The 21,042-nt window shown below is 48.4% G+C and overlaps 1 protein-coding gene across 2 annotated transcripts in view; it reads left to right on the plus strand.

Annotated features, from left to right (window-relative positions):
* The window catches only part of PIK3R5 (phosphoinositide-3-kinase regulatory subunit 5), a 73,918-nt gene continuing 52,876 nt past the window's right edge, over positions 1 to 21,042 (plus strand). For both annotated transcript variants that reach the window (XM_040243375.1, XM_040243378.1), the window contains exon 1: positions 1 to 116. The gene's annotated coding sequence lies outside the window, so the exon portion shown is untranslated. The remainder of the gene's footprint in view (positions 117 to 21,042) is intronic.

Below are 21,042 nucleotides of genomic sequence, written 5' to 3' on the forward strand. Positions count from 1 at the left end.
ATCGATGCTGGGACTCGCCGCGCGGGTCCCCAGCTCCGGCGCGGTGGTCGCGACGGTACCCGGAGTCGCAGGGAGTCGCCTCTGGAGAGGGACTCGGCGCCCAGCGGGGACTGCAGGTGTGTGGCCGGGGCGCGGGGACGCGGAGTGCACGCGTAGGGGCTTGAGGCAGAGCCAGAGCTGCCCGCGGACACTTGGAGACAGGTGCGCCCTGAGAGCAGAGGCTGCAGCCAGTGCGCTGGACAGATCCTGCCGTTTTCTGCCTCTGAGAATAGGGCCCACTGCCGGGGACACGACCCGCACATACGCGTGCCCAGTAATCTCACAGACAGAAGGGTATGCCGGCGACTGTCCATCCTTACCTAAGTAGCCACTGCTGGAGGCGTCTGTGCGGTCCGACTGTGACCGCAGCCTCCTGCTGCCTCTTTCGAGGCTGCCCTGTGTCTTCGGGTCAAGGAGTCTGCTCTCCCCTCTGGGAGCACTCTCTTTCTCTGGGAGCTTTGCGGGGTCCTTAGCCACCAGGACCTCCAGCGAGCGTGGGCCCCCAGACAGTGGCTGCTTTTCTCCAGAAGCTCACTCTTGGCGCTGTCAGCTTATCCGTGTTTACACCCCTCGGTATCCCTGCGTGACTCTGTGTGCGCGTGTGGATGGGTGTGCGCGTGCGCGTGTGCGCTGGCCCATCCCAGCCCTCGGGTAAATAAAGTTCTTTAGGTCAGTAGGAGGAAGGAGATTATTCAGAAGGAAAAGGAAGGCGAGATGAAAGCAGCAGGATGTGGTATCAAGTAAGTTACAAGCCTCTTGCAGAGAGAAGGAGTGGGTTTGGGCGAAATGAGGGCCGGAACCGGGCCAGGTCTATGTGCGTCTGGGTCCATCTTTCCCTCCCTGCAGTGGTCACTCTGCCTTCTCCTCCACACCTTCCTTCCTCCTGGCCCGGGACTGCCCAGAAGGGCACTGGTTCCCAGAACTTGTTAAAACACACCTTCTCCAGGCACCCCTTATGGTACAGCTTTCCAAGGGTGGGGTCTGGAATCTGTATTTTTCTAAAATTTGAATAAGATCTGTTACATGATGCTGGTGCCGTTCCTTGGGAACCTTGGATGCTGTGGAAAGGAGGCCGGGGTTCCAGCTGTACCCAGCTGTGTGACCCTGAGCCTCATGAGCATCACACTGTCCTCTCCCAGCATGCTTCCCCATCTGCAAAATGGGCCCTAACATGCAACCTCAGGGAGCAAATCAAATGAGAAAAGTGTGAGCAGGGCGACTGCACAGGGAGCTGCCCTGGGTGTTTGCAGAACAAGGGAGTGGGTGTCTCGGGCTTACCTGCTTCCTCAGTGGGGACACTGCGGTGTGGCTCCAGGAAGACAGTTTTGAATGGTCTACTCTCTCTTCCTGCTCAGAAGACCCTCCCCTGCTTCTTGGAGAATAACTAGCCAGGATGGTTATTCTGGGGACAGTGCAGTCTTTGTGTGCCAAGCCTCATTGGTTTTTTTGTTTGTTGTTTTTAAATTTTGTTTTCGAGGGCTCTTTGTTGCTGCGTGGACTCCTGTTCTGTAGTTGTGGGGCAGCTCCGTTGCCCGGGGACCTGTGGGATCTTAGTTCCCTGACTGGGGATTGAATGAACATCCCCTGCATTGAGAGAGGGATTCTTAACCTCTGGACCACAAGGGAAGGCCCCTCATCAGGGCTTTAAGACCCTTGCCAATCTCTTAGGTGAGGGATAACGAACTGTCTTCTCTTTACAAGCTGTAGTGGACAGAGAAAGACCTCTGTCTCTTTGCCTGTCTCTCCGCAGAATGAGCACCCCCCCTTTTTTCTTTCGAGAAGAATCAAGCGGAAGCTAACCGGGTGACCAGTGTGTTTGGGGTTATTGCAGGGGTCATAATGTGGAGGAGGAGGCTGGCTGTTGGAGGCTGCTCCATGGCCCCAGGTTAGTCATTGATCACCAGCCTTCCAGCAGAGATGAGGAAAAAGGAGAGGCAGTCGCCTTTGCCTGGGCAGCCCAGCGTTAGAGGCTCCAGCTTGGGTTCAGAGGAACACTCAAAGAGCGCTGACTTGGTCTTTGTTCAGAGAGCCTCACCCCCAAAGGACTGAGCTGGCCAGACTTCTGTGGGACCTCTGTGAATTAGAAGGTTTGTTTGCCTCAGTTGTGGGTGGACTGAAAGCCTGGATCAGCTTTTTAAGCGAGGAAGTATCTAGAGGGGCAAGATGGAGTGATTGTCATCAGCTCAAGGAAGAGGTTTGAGGTTCTGGCATAGATGGGGTGGGGGGTGGACAAAGGAAAGACTATGTCTGACTTCTGCCCAGAGGCAAGCTGAGACAGCACAGCAAACATATATTACTTATTAGAGTATTCCGTTGATGTGAAGATGTACACATTTTCACAACTCTGAAATCATCTTATCATTATAATAGGCAGCAATATTTCTTTCTTTCTTACTGGCACACAAAATAATGGTGGTGTAGTCGCGAAGTCATTTTCCACCTCTTGTAGCCCGCCGGGCTCCTCTGTCCATAGGATTTTCCCAGGCAAGAATATTGGAGTGGGTTGTCATTTCCTTGTCCAGGGGATCTTCCTGACCCAGGGATCAAACCCGTATCTCCTGCATTTCAGGAGGATTCTTTACCACTGAGTGACTAAGGAAGCCCAAAATAATGGTGCATCTTACAATTGATGGCATCTTTTTCGATTCTGTTAAATATGATGTGTATTTTACAAATATGGGGGGTGCTTTCGATGTACAGGGGTACGCACAGAACTACATCATTCTCGTAAGTGAAATTGCACGTATCACTTTTTCCACCAGCTCTACCTTTTAAACACCAAAACTTCTCATGGTATCCAGTTTTTAAAAGAAATCCTTATAAAATGTGTTGCTTGCCTTTATAAATCTAGCACATGGTGTGTGATTTAATAATTTCTTGAAAATAGTCAACGGTTCTACCTGTCATTTTGTGCATACCTTCGGTCTGCTCAGGACAAAATTTTTGTCATCTTTCTTATTGTCCTTTCCCCCTTTAGCTATCATTTCATGGTCCTTGGCAGTGGGCTAAGTATTTCTCCATTTCCTTTTCATCTTCACTGCCATACTGAGGTTGCTACAACTATTATCCACATTTCATGAAGGAAGAAACTAAGGACCAGGACGATACTGCTAGGAAGCGCCAGGGCTGGGTGGATGACCAGAGTTGACCCAGCCCAAGGGGTATTCTGCCTGTGCCTGTGGGTGTGGAGGGCATGGCTTGTGGGGCTGACTTTGGGAGCCTGAATGTGGCCGTCTACAGGTCTTTTCTGTTTGCTTCCAGGCTAGTGACTGGAAGGTTCTGGATAGTTGGGTTAACAGCCAAGTGGCTTCCAGATAAGTGAGGTATAGCTGTAGCAAAGTGCATGAGATTGGAGGATAGGGCCGATGAATGGGAAGAAGTGGATGGCCAGTGGCACCAAGCAGACATTGGGTCCTTCTTGAGTGTACCACATCTAGCACTTGGGGTGCATGGCTTTGAGCTTTAGGGTTTGTCCTTAGTGGAAGACGCCTGCCTCCAGCTTTCCCCAACTCCCAATCAGGCTTCTCTCATGTTGGCATGGGGATATAAGACAACAAAGCTGAACAGGTCACTTTCCAGCTGTAAATCCTCCCGAGCTGCCCTGGCCCTCTGGGGAAGGTACCCCTTAGCATGCCCAGCAAGGCCTCCGCCACCCAGCTCAGGTCACCCTGCCTTCTTCATCTCCTGAAGCTTGGGCAGACCTCAGTACCTTTGCACGTGCTGCTCCTTCCCGCCACATTGCCCTTCCTGTCCACTGCCTACCTGGCAGACCATGAATTCATCCTTGGATGCCCAGCTCCAACCTCATCATCTTTGAAGGCTTCCCTAAGCCCCTCCTTACTCCACAGCACTGGCCACGCCATCCTTCCGTCCTCCCCATGCCTTCCGTGTCCTCCCGGAGCACTGGCCCCTCTGGCCTGCAGAGTCTGACCAGTGACATGGTGGCTGGCTCACTAGGGCCTTCTGATGCTCAGCGCAGCTGTTCAGCTGTCACCATCAAACTCCCCAGGATTTCTTAGAAATCCACGAACAGCAATAGTGGGGGCTGCCAAGGGGGCTGCCAAGCGCAGGGTGTTGGGGGGGGGCAGAGGGTGGGGTCCGGAAGGAGTGGTGTGCTTTTCATTTTCATGTCCTCAAGAGTCTTGCTGCTGTTGTTGTTGACCTAGGCAAATGAGTCTGTGTGGTTTCCTTGTGGGGGGCAGGGCTGGGGTGTGACGGCTGAAGGCAGCTTCTGCCTCCTGTGGAGTCAGGGGGGCTGTGTTTCTGCCTGATTCCCCTATTCCCAGCCCTGTGACCCTGGGTTGAGTCCACCTACATCAAAATTGTCAGTTTCCCATCTCCCAGAAGCGTGCACGGATGCTTTCTACGGCACCTTCCTCATCTCCAACAGTTCATTCCTTGGCTCAGCACCTCTGCACAGAGCACCTTCCGTGTGCCAGGTATGTGCTGGGGCTCTGAGGACCGTGAGGGAGACAGATAACAGTCCTGGAAATTTTTCATTTTGGCTGCATTGGGTCTTCATTGCAGGCTTTTTCTCTGGTTGCGGCACTTGGGCTTAGTTACCCTGTGGAATATGGGATCTTAGCTCCCTAACCAGGGATAAAACCTACATCCCCTACATGGGAAGGCAGATTCTTAACCACTGGACCACCAGGGAAGCCCCCTCCCCTGGTGGAAATTAGTCTAGTGGGCAGGACACTAGATACCTATCATGTAATTTCCATCATGCGAATGATGAGGTCCTGGGCAAGTATGGAAAGGGAACCCCATATAGTTTGAGGATTAAGGAGAGGCTTCCCGGAAGAAGTCACATTCGAGTTGAGAATTGAGAGATACAAAATAGAAGAAAATACCAGTGGTAATAAAAATGATCCCCAACACTGAGCAGACGTGTGCTAAGCCCTCTCTGGGTGCACCCTCTCAGGAATTCCTTTCAGTATTTCTGTGGGCTGTGGGGACCTCCTTGCCTGCAAAAACCAATGAGGTAACTGGCATAAACCAGAGACCCATCCCCTGTGCCCCATCTCCCCCCTCCTTGCCTCTCCCCCTCCTCCGAGGTCGCATGAAGGTCATAAACACTATTGGGGGCGCCTCCTTTTTCCTTTGCACTGATCATCACCGAGTGTGTTCCTTTGCTGCTGAGGGGCTCCTTGCAGGAGTCCCTTGCATTTGCTCTCACATTGGTCATCCATAGCGAAAGGAGCCTCCGTCCACAGAAAACCACTGTGTCACCCGTTGGCCTTTCCTTCCGTCCCTCTCGGAGTTGCTGTCCTTACAACCCAGATTTTGTGTATTTCCCAAGAAGTCATCCTCTCAGCACCCACATCCTTCTTCCTTCCAAGTTTTCTTCCCAGGACCCCAAGGTCTCTGTGGACATACCTCTGGCTTTTGGGTCTGAGCATTTGTTCCTGAGTGACTTGGTGGTTTTAACTCTCATCAGGCAAATCTCCCCACAGCCACTTCCATGCAGCCTGGCTGAGGCCACCCTCCTCCTCAGTGCATTTTCTGGGTGAGATTACATCTACACCTGCTGCTCTTATGGGAGACTTTCTAACTCAGTCTCGATAATGGGCCTCTTTGAGAAGCTGATAAAGCCATAGATCACCCCCTCCATCTCCCCACAAAAGGCACACGTGTGCATGCACACGCATGCTCTTTCAAAGTTTTGCAGAAAACCTCTGGGTCTTCTCAGACCTCTGCTGTCCACCAGGGAACCCAGGTGAGTAACCTCTGATCTGGAAAACAGGACTTTCTATACACTGATTTCTTTGGCTCCATGCAGGAGTCAGCTGTTGTCACAGTGATAGATCTCTCCCTGGGGAGATCTCAGGGCTCGGCGTGGGGACCACTCACAAGCCGTGCGCACGCTTCCTGGGTTTATTATCGAGTCTTGAATTCAACCCATTTCCAAAATGATTGAAGAACATTACTTTAGCTAGTTGTTGTTTAGTCACTAAGTCGTGCCCAACTCTGTGACCCCATGGACTGTAGCCCGTCAGCCTCCTTTGTCCGTGGGATTTCCTAGGCAAGAATAACTAGACTAGATCTTTCCAATTCAGGGATCGAACCCATGTCCCCTGCATTGGCAGGTAGGTTCTTTACTGCTGAGCCACCAGAGAAGCCCTTAGTTTGGCTAGTGGTGTCCTTAAAAGAAGCCCTCTGCTCTGGTTCCCCTATCCCCAGCCAAGGAGCTAGACTTAAGGCTAGAAATGAGACCAGAGAAGGTGCGTGTTGGTGGCTATTCTCATGAATAGAAACGATCCAGGAAGCAAGAGAGGCAGCCATTGCTGGTGTTTTTGCTGCAAATATTCTCACGGCCTCCCTTGTTCTCAGGGACTGGCGTGAGTGTGGGCCTTTATTTCTCTGATGTGGTTGTAGTTCTTTAGAGCTGATGCCTTGAAGTCAAGTGCCACGTGTGAAGGAAGTTTTCTTCAATTGCTCATTTCTAAGGATTTGTTAAAGCACGGATGGAAGTTAGGTTTGTCAGTTACAGCTGGAAGCATCCGCTAGGAAAGCCTTGTATTCTTTCACCTTGAGGTAGGTTTGCGTGATGTGTTATATCATTAACTTCCTTCTCTTCAGCCCTGCTTGCCCTTCTGGAGTAAACTCTGCTTAGTCAAGGAGTTTTGTTCTTTCAGAACAGTGCTGGGTTTGATTTGCTGCGATACCTTTGAGAATTCTTGCATCCGTGCTCACAGATAAGGTCAGCCCATTTTCTCCTCTTTTGTACTGCTGTTGTCATGTTTTGATGTGCTGGTTATGCAAAGTGATTTTGGAGGCATTTCATCTCCTCATGGGGCTTCCCTGGTGGCTCAGTGGTAAAGAACCCGCTTACCAAGGCAGATGAGGGTTCAATCCCTGGGTTGGGAAGATCCCCTGGAGGAGGAAATGGCAACCCACTCCAGTATTCTTGCCTGGATAATCCCATGGACAGAGGAGCCTGGCGGGCTACAGTCCACAGGGCCTCAGAGTTAGACACAACTGAGTGAGTGAGCATGAGAATCTTCTGCCGCACTCGGGACAGCTGGCAGTGCAGGGCATGATCTGTGTCTCGGAAGTTGGAAGAACAGCTTGGTCTTAGGTCTCCCACTACTGGATTCTTGGTTTCCCATTTCCCAAGCCTTCCTCTCCTCTTCTCTCTTCCTTAGTCCTCCCAGGTACACACCTAGCACCTCAGTGGTCCCAAGCTGGAACCTCAGAGTCATCTTTGATTCTTGAGCCTTCAACAGTTCTCCACTGATTCCCATGAGTCTCTCCTTTTCCTGCCCTTCAGCTAAGGGGAGGCTCATTTCCACTTTTAGATGCTTCCATCCATCTGGAGAGCGGGGCAAGACCAGGTGCTGTGTTTAGTGGGGATGCTGATAAACCATCTCATACCCAGAGAAAGGTAACCAAAGTAGTGATGGCACAATACTGCATGTTTACAGAAAGAGAATTGTTTTTCTATATGAAGAGGACATAAAGGTCATATCCATGCAGAAGACATGGGATCAATCCCTGAGTCAGGAAGAACCGCTGGAGAAGGAAATGGCAACCCATATTCTTGCCTGAAAAATCCCATGGACAGAAGAGCCTGGCAGGCTTCAGTCCGTGGGGTCACAAAGAGTTGGACACAACTGAGCGACTAACACTACTTCGCGACTAAGCATAATTCTTTGGAAAAGGTGAAGACCTGCCCTGTAGAGGTCGTTCTCCTAGGAGGAAAGGGACCCATGAAGGGAATTGTGAGGAAATAGATCTCAGTTCACCATAGGGAAGATCTTAGAGAAGTTCAGAGCAGAATAACAATGGAATGGGCAGACTTGTGGTAGTGAGTTCCCCATTGGGAGAACCATTCAAGGAAAACACATGCCAGATGTAGAAACAAAAGCTGTGAGAATAGAGACACATCATTTCATTTCTAAGCATCTCTAACTCTCCAAATCTTGGTGACTGTGTCTTACTGGCTGTAGGAAAGTTGGTTGTTCTGATAACATAATTTGAATTTAAGAAATTCAGTGGCCTTGAATAAACAAATCCCATAGCTGGGCAGTTCCCTCACAAATCCTGCAGCCCGTCTTCACAGCCCATCCTCCCAGAGCAGGAGCTCAGTGGTGGTTAGAAAACCAGAGCCGTGCATGCTAAGACCCTGGAGCCAGAGCTGGACATGGGGATGCTTGCCCATCTCCTGTGCTTGAGAATGGACTCTTTTTGGGTGGGGGGTAGGGGGGAGTCTCTTGTTCTTGGCTCCTTCTGAACCAATCTGATAAAATGGACTACTTCAGAGACACCTTCCTCTGTGGCTGTCCCAGAGAAACTCTCAGCGCCAATCTGATCCACCTCCAGGTCACGTGGGGAATTAATGGTCTTTTGTTCTTGGGGTTTTTGAGCCAACGTTTAATGGGCCTTTGCATTTCGCATTCACTTCTGTACTGACATCTTGAGAGTTTCATTTTGAGAAAACCCAGAACTCAGAGCTCTCCTTTGCCTGTTGTTGTGCTTAAGTGAACACAGTGGGGTTGTGGTGTGATGTTCCGCCTACTGAATGGGAGTAAGAGCTGAGACCTCTAGTCCTAGCTGTTCCCCACTCAGCTGCTCATCTCCCTAAGCCTGTTCCCTCTTGGCTCAAGGGGCTCTATATTCTGACATCCTATGAGTTTTACAAAGTCTTCTCTCCAAGTGTAGACTGATAGGAGCTGCTCTGATGGGCTGAGCAGAGAGGGGACTGCTCCTTCCCTCATGGTACCCATGTTACAGCAGGGCTCGCAGAGGCTAAAGTCCTTCTGACCACAGTGGTGCCCTGCCTCCCTCCACCCAGGCTTCTCTACTGGAAGTCTTCCTCTGAAGTCACTGGTGGCCTTGTAATGGCAGATTCCAGTGGCTTTCTGCTAGTTTGCATCTCTTTGCAGTTTCTGTAGCATTTGATGCCCAGCATCCCTTGCTAGAGAGCTTCCCAGGTGGCTCAGTGGTAAAGAATCCGTCTGCCAGTGCAGAAGATGCAGTTTCGATCTCTGGATCAGGAAGATCCCCGGGAGAAGGAAACGGCAACCCACTCCAGTGTTCCTGCCTGGGAAATCCCATGGACAGAGGAGACTGGAGGGCTACAGTCCATGGGGTCGCAGAGTCAGACACAACTGAGCGACTGAGCACAGGCACACACCCTGACCTAGAGCCTCTTCCTCACCATAGGCACCTCCTGGCATTCCTGTGCACGCTCCTCTTCTTGCTGTCCCAGGTCATGTTTAGCTCCCTCACCCAGACCCTCATCTCCAAGTCCACGCTGGTTGACTTTACCATTTCAACGTCAACACAACTCCAGAGCCCAGCTCTTCGTCCACGACACAGGCTTCCTCTCCAGACTTCCCCATTTGGGCATCTCTAGTGAAACCAGACTCCTGGTCTGGAGTGGAGACATTTGCAGTCACCTCTGAGTGCTCCCTCCCTCTTCCTGTCCCCCACTCTCCAGCCAGCTTTGATGGCGCTTCCTTTGGTTCTCATTTCTTTTCACTTCCCCATAGTCCTCCCTATCACCCAACTCAGCTTTCGTCACCAGCATCCTAGGCCTGCTCATGGGCCTTCTGGACCCTGCTCTCTTCCTTGCTTCCCCCAGGAGATATTTCTAACGAAACTCTTTTTTTGTCACCACGCTCAGAAGCCTTTGGTGCCACCTGCCTCCTAGGGAAAGTCCAAGGTCTTATGTTTGGAGTTTCAAAGCCGAGTCTTACTCTTTGAATCTTCTCCATGAATCCACACTCTCTCCTCCAGCCGGATGGCCTGACTCAGTTTCCTCCCCAAGACCTGATGGGTATTCTTATTTCTCTCTTCTCCTCCTGGTGAGGAAAACTTCCCATCTTGTACAGCGCCAACTCCCCGCTGAGGGGCCAGCATCTGGCGATGCTCAATTCATGTTCGGTGAATGAATGTTTGCCTGGTGGAGCACCCAGCACACAGGAAGTCTGGGTCAGCCCCGGTGGCTGATGATCAGGCATCTGAGTGCTTTGTGGGATTCAGTCAGTCTCTGAGAATGCATTCTCAGGCATCTCCCTGGATTCTGTGGATCCCACCTGAGGTAAGGGTACCCTTTTGATTTTCCCGGTGGCTCACACTATAAAGAATCTGCCTGCAATGCAGGAGACTGGGGTTGGAAAAATCCCTTGGAGAAGAGAATGGCAACCCACTCTGGTATTCTTGCCTGGAGAATTCCATGGACAGAGGAGCCTGGTGGCCTGCGGTACATGGATTCACAAAGAGTCAGACATGGCTGAGTAACTAACACTTTTTGCTTTCAAAGGGGCAAAGTCCTAGGTCTTTGCACCCCAGTATGGGCAAGACAGGCTGGTGGAGGGGATGGGTGGGGAGGTGGGGTTCAGACGCTTTAAGCCCCTGGTAAACTCCAATTGCTAAGCCCCTGATCCTTGGGAAACTGTTCCACCGTCCAAGTTATTTCAGATTCAAGACAGCAGCTGGGCAACCCTGGTAAGCCCAAACAAGCCACTCCCAGATGGTGACCCCGCCTTAGAGGAGCCTGGGGAAGTGTCTGTTTGCAACATGGGTGTTTACAAGGCAGAGGGGCTTCCTGTCCCGCCTACCAGGCAGACTGTGGGGCAATCAGGAGCTGTGTCTTCAGGGGCACTGGGGCAAAGAAATGCTTGGAGGATTTCTTGGGATTCTTCAGACATCCCAAGGTGGGGTGTCCGGCCATGCTGACCCTCGAGGAAGCCAAGGGCAACATGGAACGAGCTCAGGTTTTTGAACCGGGAGAAAATTAAATGTGACTGTAAATTAATTTGCACATCGCCCTTTACAACTTCTAAAGCATTGTTCATAAATGCAGCCCAGCTAGTCTAATGTGGAACCCTTTAGAGGGAAAAGAAATTCCCTTAGTCACACCCAAGCAGGGTAAACAAGGAGAAGGTTCTCTTTTTCTTTACTGCTTTGGAGAGGAAAGAAGGCTTTCTGGGACTTCGCTGGTGATCCAATGGTTAAGAATCTGCCTGTCAATGCAGGGGACACAGGTTGGATCCCTGGTCCAGGATGATTCCACATGCCGGGGAGCAACTACGACTGTGCGCCACAACTACTGAGCCTGGGCACCTAGAGCCTCTGCTCTGAAGAAGAGAAGTCACTGCAGCGAAGAGCAGCCCCTGTTCTCCGCAACTAGAGAAAGACCCTGCCCAGAAACGAAGACCCAGCACAGCCAAAAACTAAATATTTTTTTTTAAAAAGAAGAAAAAGGCTTTCTGGAGGAAAGAGAGAGTAGTGGAAAGACCTCCTCAGGAGAGAGAAGCTTCCAGTTGTGCTTCCGAGTTCATTCAACACGGCAAGTACGCCCCTCTCCTCACCCACCAGAGAAATGGGCCGAGGGGGCTGAAGCTGCCCCCTCCCCCCACCAGCCTGGAACCACTGCCATGGCACCCACAAGACCAGGGGCTTGTGTCCAGGGCCCCCGTCTCTGGGTTCAGACATAAGCGCCTGGAAAGGTCTGGGAACATTCCTCGTGCTCTCTCGGGCCTGTGGACAGGGGGGACCCCGTGTCCTCTCTCTAGTGAGCAGGCGATCCAAAGATGGTGTTCACCCCATCACGTGACTTCTGATGCCCTGAGGCTGGTTTCTCTGGTGACTGCTTTCTCCGAACCCAGTAGAGAGAAGATGCAAAACAGAGGCTGCACCCCAGCAGGGCAGAGGTGCTAGGGACGCGCGCGCTGTCAACACCTCGGCCTGCGCATCACGGTGCGATAACACTGGTCTGTGGAGGGAGGTTTACGGTAAAGCGCGAAGGAAGCAAAACAAGCGCGCACAGCCCTCTAAGAATCTGATACTCAAACCTCCTACTTGAAAGTGGCAGAGGTCGGCCTGAGGCGGGTGGCTGAGAAGGGAGGTGAGAGGTCATGTTGAGCGAGGATGAGCTTTGTGTGGCATCAAGGAAAAAAAACATTTCTGAACGAGTGAGGCTGCGGAGCTCAGGTCCAAGGCATGGGAGGTAAAGTTTGGGGGTCGAGAGAGGAGGTCGTTCTAGGAGGCACTCGAGTGGGCTAGAAAAACCGGATGGCGCGGCCCTGCGGGAACTGACAGAGAGAAGCCCTCAATACTGGGCCGAGTACTGGGTGCAATGGAGACAGAAGGAGATGCCACCAATTTCCCATTCCCTTTAGGTGCTGTCATGGTCCTGGGTCCTCCCTGAGATGGATGTAGCGGCTGAGAATGCCCCTTCTTGCACCAAGCCTCAACTCTACTGGTTTCCCTTCAAGGCTTCTGTGGAGGGAATGGTGAAGAATTGGGTTGGCACCATGGTTGAGTCCAGGGTGCAGTCCTCTCAGAGAGTCCGGTTTTCCTCCTCCCCCCATGAGATTACTTCTCATTGACTGCTTGCTCCTAAGACCTATTCAGTAGTTGGAGGTGGGAACGTTATTATTGTTGTTAATTAAAGGCTTAGCTTTTTAGAGCAAGTTTAAGGTTACAACAAAACTGAGAGGAAGGTACAGATTTGTCATATTACCCCCTGCCCCGCACATCATCAACATCACTTGCCAGACGGGCACATATTTTTTTACACCAAGGATGAATGTACATTTAAAAAAATTTTTATTGGGTTGGCCAAAAGATTCATTTGGGTTTTTTCATAACGATTATGGGATATTGGAGCATTATGGAATATACTCAAGACATTATGGAATATACTCAATATTCTATATTGGAGTATAGTTTTTTTCTTTTTCTTTTTTTTCCCATCCTGTCATTTTGGATTATAGTTGATTAACAATGATGTGTTAGTTACAGGTATACAGCAAGGTGATTTAGTCATACCCATACAAGTATCCATTCTTTTTCAAATTGTTTTCCCATTCAGGTTATTACAGAATATAGAGCCAAGCTCCCCATGCTATACAGTAGATCTTGGTTGGCTATCTGTTTTAAATATAGTAGTGTGTACATATCAATCTCAAGCTCCTATCCCCACTCCCAGCCTTTCCCCCATCCCAGCCATAATAGATAGACCTACACTGACACATCATAATCACCCAAAGTCCATAGTTTACCTTTGGTTTCACTCTTGATATTTTTACAGTCTATGAATTTTATGAATGTAATGATATATATCTACTATTATAATAGTATACAGAGTATTACATGCGTGCATGTGCGCTCAGTCATGTGTGACTGTGACCCCAAGGACTGTAGCCCACCAGGCTCCTCTGTCCATGGGATTTCCCAGGCAAGAATCCTGGAACAGGTTGCCATTTTCTTCTCCAGAGGATCTTCCCAACCCTGGGATCGAATCCGCATCTCTAGCATCTCCTGCATGCTAGCAGGTAGGTTCTTTACCAGCTGAGCAACCAGGGACACCCCATACAGAGTATTGTCAATGCCCTAAAATTTCTCTGTGCTTTGTCTAGCCTTCTCCCTTCCCACTCCCCGGAAATCACTGATCTTTGTATTATCTCCATGGTTTTGTTTGGAGGACATAATTTTTCACTGAACTGTTTGATCTTGTCTAGGGAGGAAGAGTTTTGTAACACCTATACTTTATTTTCAGGATACCTTCTTATCACCAGTAAGAGATTATCTCTAATCATTTACCAAAACAGTACCCTCTCAACTTGAGTTGCTTCAGTACTAGCTAGTTAAGCCAATTTGCTCTGAAGAATGTCTGACCTTTAAATAACTCAATTACTGCTGCTCCTCCTGGAGTGGGATACACAGAGGTGGGCACACTATATGGGAAATAGGTGCTGTTTCTCAGGAGGATGACTTAAGCTTTTATGATGTGACCCTTTATAAGGGAATTTTGGGTACATCGTGTGGTCTCTATTTAAGGTCAGACCTTACAACATGGCCTACAAATTTGGGGAAACTCCCACCAGCTGTATCTAAATGACACAGTAATGGACAAACAAATACAATTGTGCTTCTTAGATAACTTGGTGGTGACTGAACTAAGTTAGTATATTAGTTTCTTTGTTATTTCAGAGAGATGTAAAATGATAATGGCTTAAACATGATAGAGCTTTATTTCTCCTTCATGTAAAAGTCTGAGCATAAGTGGTCCAGTCTTTACACAACAACTTCATAGATCACCTACATTCCTTCTATCTTGTTGCTTTGTCTTCCTCAACATGTAGCTTTCATCTCATGGTGCAAGATGGCTGCTCTAGCAATTGCCATTGCATTTGCATTCCAGCTAGCAAAAGGAAGAAAGAGGAAGAAGAAGGAGGCATGCCTATCCCTTTTAAAAGCATGATTTGGAAATTGTACTTATTAACATCTACTTATATTCTATTGGCCAGAATGTAGTCAAATGGCCACAGTTAGCTACAAGAGAGTCTGGGAAATATAATCTATATTTTCTAAAAATGACATTACTATAGAAGAAGGGAGAATGGACCATGGAAAGACAGTTATGAGTCTTATCCACATTTGAACTTTACTAGTTTGAGATCTTTCTGAATCTTCAATGTTATATAAAAGTTCTTTATCCCTTCCATTGTACAAAAGCCTACCTTCTAAGCCTTATTGAAAACCATTCATAAGAAAATGGAAAGATGGAATCTACACAAATGTCTGTCTACAGATGGAGTAAACAAAATGAGATCTGTACATACAATGGAATAGTACTTAGCCTTAAAAAGGAATGAAATTCTCATGTATGTTATAATATGGATGAACCTTGAGGACTTTATGCTAAGTGAAAGAAACCCATCAGAAAAAGACAATATTGTCTGGTTCAACCTCTGTGAGGTTTGTAGTGTAGTCAAACTCATGGAGACAGAAAGTAGAATGGTGATTATCAGGGGCTGAGAAAGAGTGGAGCGGGGAACTAGTGTTCAGCGGGAAAGAATTTCAGTTTGGGAAGATGAAAAAGTTCTGGAGGTGATGGTGCTGATGGTCTCACAGTAATATGAATGTACTAAATGCCATTCAGCTGTATAGTTTAAAATGGTTAAAATGGTAACTTTTATGTTGTTTATATTTACCACAGTTTTTACCATGACATGCCGTAAGGGGTCCCCAACCTCCGAGATCTAATGCCTGATGATCTGAGGTGGAGCTGATGGAATCATAATAGAAATAAAGCACACAATAAATGTAACGCACTTGAATCATCCTGAAACCATCCCCCCTCCCCACACTCCTGGTCCATGGAAAAATTGTCCCTGGAGCCAAAAAGGCTGGGGACCACTGCTATAGAGGGCCAAAAGCAGAGTTCTCTGGCATTTTAGAAGAGGTGACCCCCACAGATGAAGACTCTTGGCTCTCTTAGGTGAGGTTCTTAAGCTAGAGGTGAGTCCATTTATTTTATGATTCTTGTGCTCACTTTTTTTTTTTTTTACACCATCATGATCCTATAGCAGGACTTGCTAAAAGTCAGAAAAGCTATTTTTGTGCATTTTCTTGAGTCACCCCCTTAGTGAATCCATTCTTGCTCCTGGTAGTCCCTGGATCCTTCCCTGAATGTTGTTCACAAACTACCTCTTAATAACATATAGAGAATGATGTCATGGGGGCTGGCAGACTCCGAGACTGTAGTTTCCAAGATTTCTACTTCTGTTAAGTTCTCCAAAACTGGGACAGCCTTTTCTTGCGTCTCTCCTGTCTTTCTCTGTCTATCTCATCCTGTCCTTCTCTCGTACATCTTTCATTTTCTCTGATCCTTAAAAGAGTATCAGTAGCAGTTCCCTTTCACAACCTCAAGTTTCTTTATGACTCTGAGAGGTATTTATACTCATCTGCCATCCTCAACTCATTTTAAGCAGTGGCTTTTGACTTTAGAGCCCTTTGTGTCGGCAGACCCGTCTCCTCTCAGACTCCCCTTTATCCCCTTGCTGGTATGATCATCTAAATTCCAAGGTCAGTGAGATATTCACCCACTGAAAATTTGGCCATAGTTCCACGTGGCACTGGACTAAACCCTTAAGCACTTGGCCTGACATTTAAGGCCATTCGCAGTCTGCCACCCAGCCTGGGCATTTTTATCTCCCCATACCTGTGTTATCCTTTACTCTCCAGTAATTCTGAATGCCTGGGCATTCCCTGAAGGAACCAAGCTGTCTATACTTCTTGATTCTGTCCATTTCTCCACCCCGTGCCTGAATCCCAAGACAGCTTCTTCCTGTAGACTTATCTCGGAAGTTACCTTCTTTTTAAATGTTTTGTTTTTTTTTTTTTAATTTTGATTTTTTGGCCATGCTGTGCGGTATGCAGGATCTTAGTTTCCCAACCGGGGATTGAACCTGAGGCCCCCTGCAGTGGAAACTTGGAGTCTTAACCACTGGGAGTTACCTTCTTGGAGAAGCTTTGCTAATTGGCCTTGTCCCTCCTCCACTGTACCTGTCTCTTGTAAACCTACACGGAGATGCCCTACCCTCCAAGGGTCTTCTTGGAGGTTATTTTGAATGGCGCCTCTCTGAACTCTCTGGTGCGTATCTTCTGAGCATGTACCCGGGAAGGGGGGTGGAATTGCCATATTATGTGACAGGTGCAGGTCGTGCCGTGGTGGGTAGTGCTTTCCATTTGGAAAGTGGCTGGACCAGTTCACACCCCACCTGCAGTCATGAGGGGTCAGGTGCTTCACGTCCTGAAGCGTGCGCCCGTCTTGTTTGTTTCAGCCATTCAGGTGGGTCTGGTGGCATCACATCATGGTCTAAATTTGCATTTCTCTGGTGTCTGATGAAATTGAGCACCTTGGCATGTTTACTAACACTTGGAGATCCTCTTTGGGGAAAGGGTCTATTCAAGTCTTTTGCCCATTTTTCTGTCAAGTTATCCTGTCTTTTTTAATAATTTTTTTTTTCTTTATGATGGTCCTACCACGTTGCTTGGTGACCTTTGGACCTCATTTTCTCCTCTGATTGTGAACTCCTTGAGATTTCTGGAACCCCTCCCCCCTCTCAGTGCCTAGTAAGACCCTCAAATAATAGACACTTAATACATGCTTGTTGTTGACTGAACAAGCATCTTTGATCCATCCTTTCTGGTAGGATAACTATTCTCCTTGAGAAAAAGGATGGAGGAACTAGCCATGGAGCAGTTCTGTTTTCTCTCCAGCATCTAACTATGCTCCAATCTTTCCTGAATGGCCAGGCTAATCTCTTTGGATTTAGGTTCAGAACATAAGTCTCCAGGCCCTTCTTGATGTCTTCAGTCTTCTTCTCCAGCCTCCCTTTTGTGACATGCTCACTCTCGATCTTCAGTGTTCCATCTTACTTGGGGACCTCACTTCCCTGTTTAATGCATGCTCCAAGAGGTCATGCTGGCCCCTGACATCCCCCTCTTCACTTTCGTGAGACTCTGTGACTTGCCTCCAATTTAATTTTCAGAATTTTCTTTCCCTGCTAAGCCATTCTCTTGGGTTCCTGGCCTCTTAGGAGCCTGCTTCCTTAAAGTCTAAGGAAGGGTCTGACTGTCTGGCATTTTCTGCTAGGATTAGTCCACACTTTGAGATGATGTGGTCATTTCCCCTGTGTTTCCCCCTCGTTTCTATTTTATAAACCTCCCGTTATTCTTGGTCAGAATTAAAGACACAAGACACACTAGTGTTTTTCCTCATTGCTTCCTTGCCCTTCCAAGAGATGAGATGATCAGAGGAGCAAGGCTTTCTCAGATGGCCTGGTTTTAACCCAAGGAAGCTTCCGACTTCTGTCCAGGTGATGCCCTTGGCCATCCTCAGCCTCGTGGTGACCCAGTTCTGTGATTCATACAAGCAGCATCCTTGTCTCAGTCAGGCCAGATGTGTGCGATCCCACATGCTTCTCTCTTGTATTACCTTTCTTCAAACCTCTTGGTCATTCACTTATTCATTTGTTATTTGTTCATTGACTCAGCAAATATGTGCCGAGCACTCCTCCTAGTCCTTATGGAGTGACGTTCTAATGGGGCTGGAGGAGAGAAACAGACAGTAAGCCCGTTATGGTTTATTATTTATATACTAAGTAACATGGATAGTGTGTCACGTGGTGATAAGAGAGATGAGAAAATGAAGCCCCAGGCGCCAGAGGTGGGGTTTACCAGAAGTCCAAATTAAGACCGTACCCTAAAGACCAGGAGGAGTGAGCATTATTAGCCAAGCAGACATCTGGGAGCAGAGCACTCCAGGCAGAGAGAATAGCTAGGTGTCAAGATCCTGAGGCTGGTGTGTGCCTGGCAAGTTGCCCTGGCCATTCTGGTCCACAGAATTGTGGCCACCTCCATGCTGGCTTCAGCAAGGGTCTGGATCTGAAAGAACACTGTATCAGTGGTGTTTGTATATACCATAGCATCCAGCAAAGCATTGGGTTGACAAAAAAGTTTGTTTGGGTTTTCTGTAAGATATGATGGAAAAACTCGAATGAACTTTTTGGTCAGCCCAATATCCTGTGGTCATCTGCACTCCATAAGAGGAGTTTTTATTGAGTAAGTGAATTTAGGTTGAACACCACTATGGGCCCTTGCACCTCTGAATTGTTGTGATTGTCTGAGCTGCCTGGTGGATGGCACCCGTGTCTGAGTAGCGTTCTTTCTAGTTGTTCCAGCTGTGCTCTTCTGACCACATAGTCCAATGTCTTCTTGTCATGTGGCCTGGTCTCTGCCTGGGTGTGGGGTCTATGCCAGATACATATGTTCCAGATACTATTGCTTGTAATGTGCAAACATGCTCAGTCACTAAGTCATGTCCAAGTCTTTTGTGACCCCATGCCCACATGCCCACCAGGCTCCTCTGTCCATGGGATTTCCCAGGCAAGAATACTAGAGTGGGTTGCCATTTCCTCCTCCAGGAGATCTTTCCAACCCAGGGGTAGAACCCAAGTCTCCTGCATTGCAGGGGGATTCTTTACTGCTGAGCCACTGGGGAGGCCCTATTGCTTGTAACAAACTACCCCAAAATGTGGTGGTAGAAGATGTTAACCATTTTTAAAAAAATAATTATTTGTGTCTGCCCTGGGTCTTTGTTGCTGCACATGGGCTTTCTCTAGTTGCCATGTGTGGGCTTCTCATTGCAGTGGCTTTTCTTGTGGAGCACAGGCTCTAGAGTGCATGGCTTCAGCAATTGTGTATACAGGCGTAGCCTGTGGCATGTGGATCTTACCAGACCAACAATCGAACTGGTGTCCCCTGCATTGCAAGGCGGATTCTTAGCCACTGGACTACGAGGGAAGCCTGAGGCAAACCATTTTAATATGCTCATGGATTCTATGGACCAGGAGTTTGGGCTGGGCATATTGGGGATGGCTTATCTGTGTTCAGTGATGTCTGAGGCTTCAGCTGGTAAGACCTGAACAGCTGGGGACTGGAATTGCAAGTCAGAAGTGCCTGCAAGTGGCCTCCCCATGTGGCTTGGGCTTCCTCACAAAATGGCGACCTCCAAATGGGTAGTCAGATTTCTTACTCCATGACTCAGAGCTCCAGGTGCAAGTCTTGTAGGAAATGAGGCAGTAGCTGCATCAGCTTCATTGCTTCCCTTCACCTCCACTGTCATCTATCAGTTGAAGCGGCCACAAGCCCATCCAGGTTTTGGTTTTCTATTTTTTAATATGTATTTATTTGGCTGTGCTGGAGCTTAGTTTCGACACACTAAAGTTTCAGGATCTTTAGTTGCAGCATGTGAACTCTTAGTTGCGGCATGTGGGATCTAGTTCCATGTCCAGGGAGCAAACCCAAGCCACCTGCATTGGGAGCACAGAGTATTAGCCACTGGACCACCAAGGAAGAGGGCTTCCCAGATGGCGCTAGTGGTAAAGAACCCACCTGCCAATGCAGAAGACATAAAAGACGTGGTTCAGTCCCTGGGTCGGGAAGACCCCTTGTAGGAGGGCATGGCAACTGACTCCAGTATTCTTGCCTGGAGAATCCAATGGACAGAGGAACCTGGCAGGCTATGGTCCATGGGGTCACAAAGAGTCAGACACTGAAGTGACTCAGCACGCACGCACACAGCAGGGAAGTCCCCACCCAGGTTTAAGGGGACGGAATTAGATTCCATCTCTTGTTTGGGGAAGTGTCAGGGCTGCGTTGTAGAAGAAGCCATGGGATGGGAGGTGCCATGGCCGTCTTTGGGAAATAAGCCTTATGATTTGTCTTCCCTCGGAAGGAATTCTCATTTTATGTTGTCACCGGGCTCTGGTGGACTTTCAGATGTCTGCTTTGTATCCTGTATAAAGCATTAGCTCCCAGGCTAAGAAGGTTGCTAGGACCAGCAGCACCCCCTCCTCCCAATGCTTGGCCACTGGATGAAGGTGGTTCCCCAAGATGCAGGGCTGGTGGGCAGTCAGGCACAGAGCAGGTGCTCTGCAAGTATATACACGCCCCTGGGGCATAGCAGATGGCATTGTGTAACATCATTCTTTTGCTCAGTGTGATAATGGTCTCAAGTCAGAGAATGTCCTTGTCCTTAAGGGAGGCATGGTAAAATAAGATTGAACCATATACATGTTTCAATGCTATTCACTGAAATCATCCCACCCTCGCCTTCTCCCACAGAGTCCAAAAGTCTGTTCTTTATATCTGTGTCTCTTTTGCTGTCTCGCCTATAGGGTCATCATTACCATCTTTGTAAATTCCATATATATGTGTTAATATACTATTGGTGTTCTTCTTTTTGACTTACTTCACACTGTATAACAGGCTCCAGTTTCATCCACCTCATTAAAACTGATTCAAATGTGTTCTTTTTAATAGCTGAGTAATATTCCATTGTGTATATGTACCACAACTTTCTTATCCATTCATCTGCCAATGGACAATAGATTGAGCCATATGATCATGTTGATATCTGTTCCTATTTAATATGGCTCAATCTAATGTTGAGGAGTGACTTGTCATGATGTTACAATCTGCACCTTGCTTTTTTTTTTCTCTAAGATTCATTTATTTTTGATTGTGCTGAGTCTTAGTTGCTGCATGTCGGTGTTCTCTAATTGCAGAGACCTGGGGCTACTCATTGTGGTACATGGGCTCCTCATTGCAGCGGCTTCTCTTTTTGCAGATCACAGGCTTTAGGGCGCATGTGGGCTTCAGTAGTTGTGGCACATGGGCTTAGTTGCTCCACGGCCC

The sequence above is a fragment of the Oryx dammah genome, unplaced genomic scaffold (assembly GCF_014754425.2).
Source record: "Oryx dammah isolate SB20612 unplaced genomic scaffold, SCBI_Odam_1.1 HiC_scaffold_8, whole genome shotgun sequence".
Taxonomy (NCBI): domain Eukaryota; kingdom Metazoa; phylum Chordata; class Mammalia; order Artiodactyla; family Bovidae; genus Oryx; species Oryx dammah.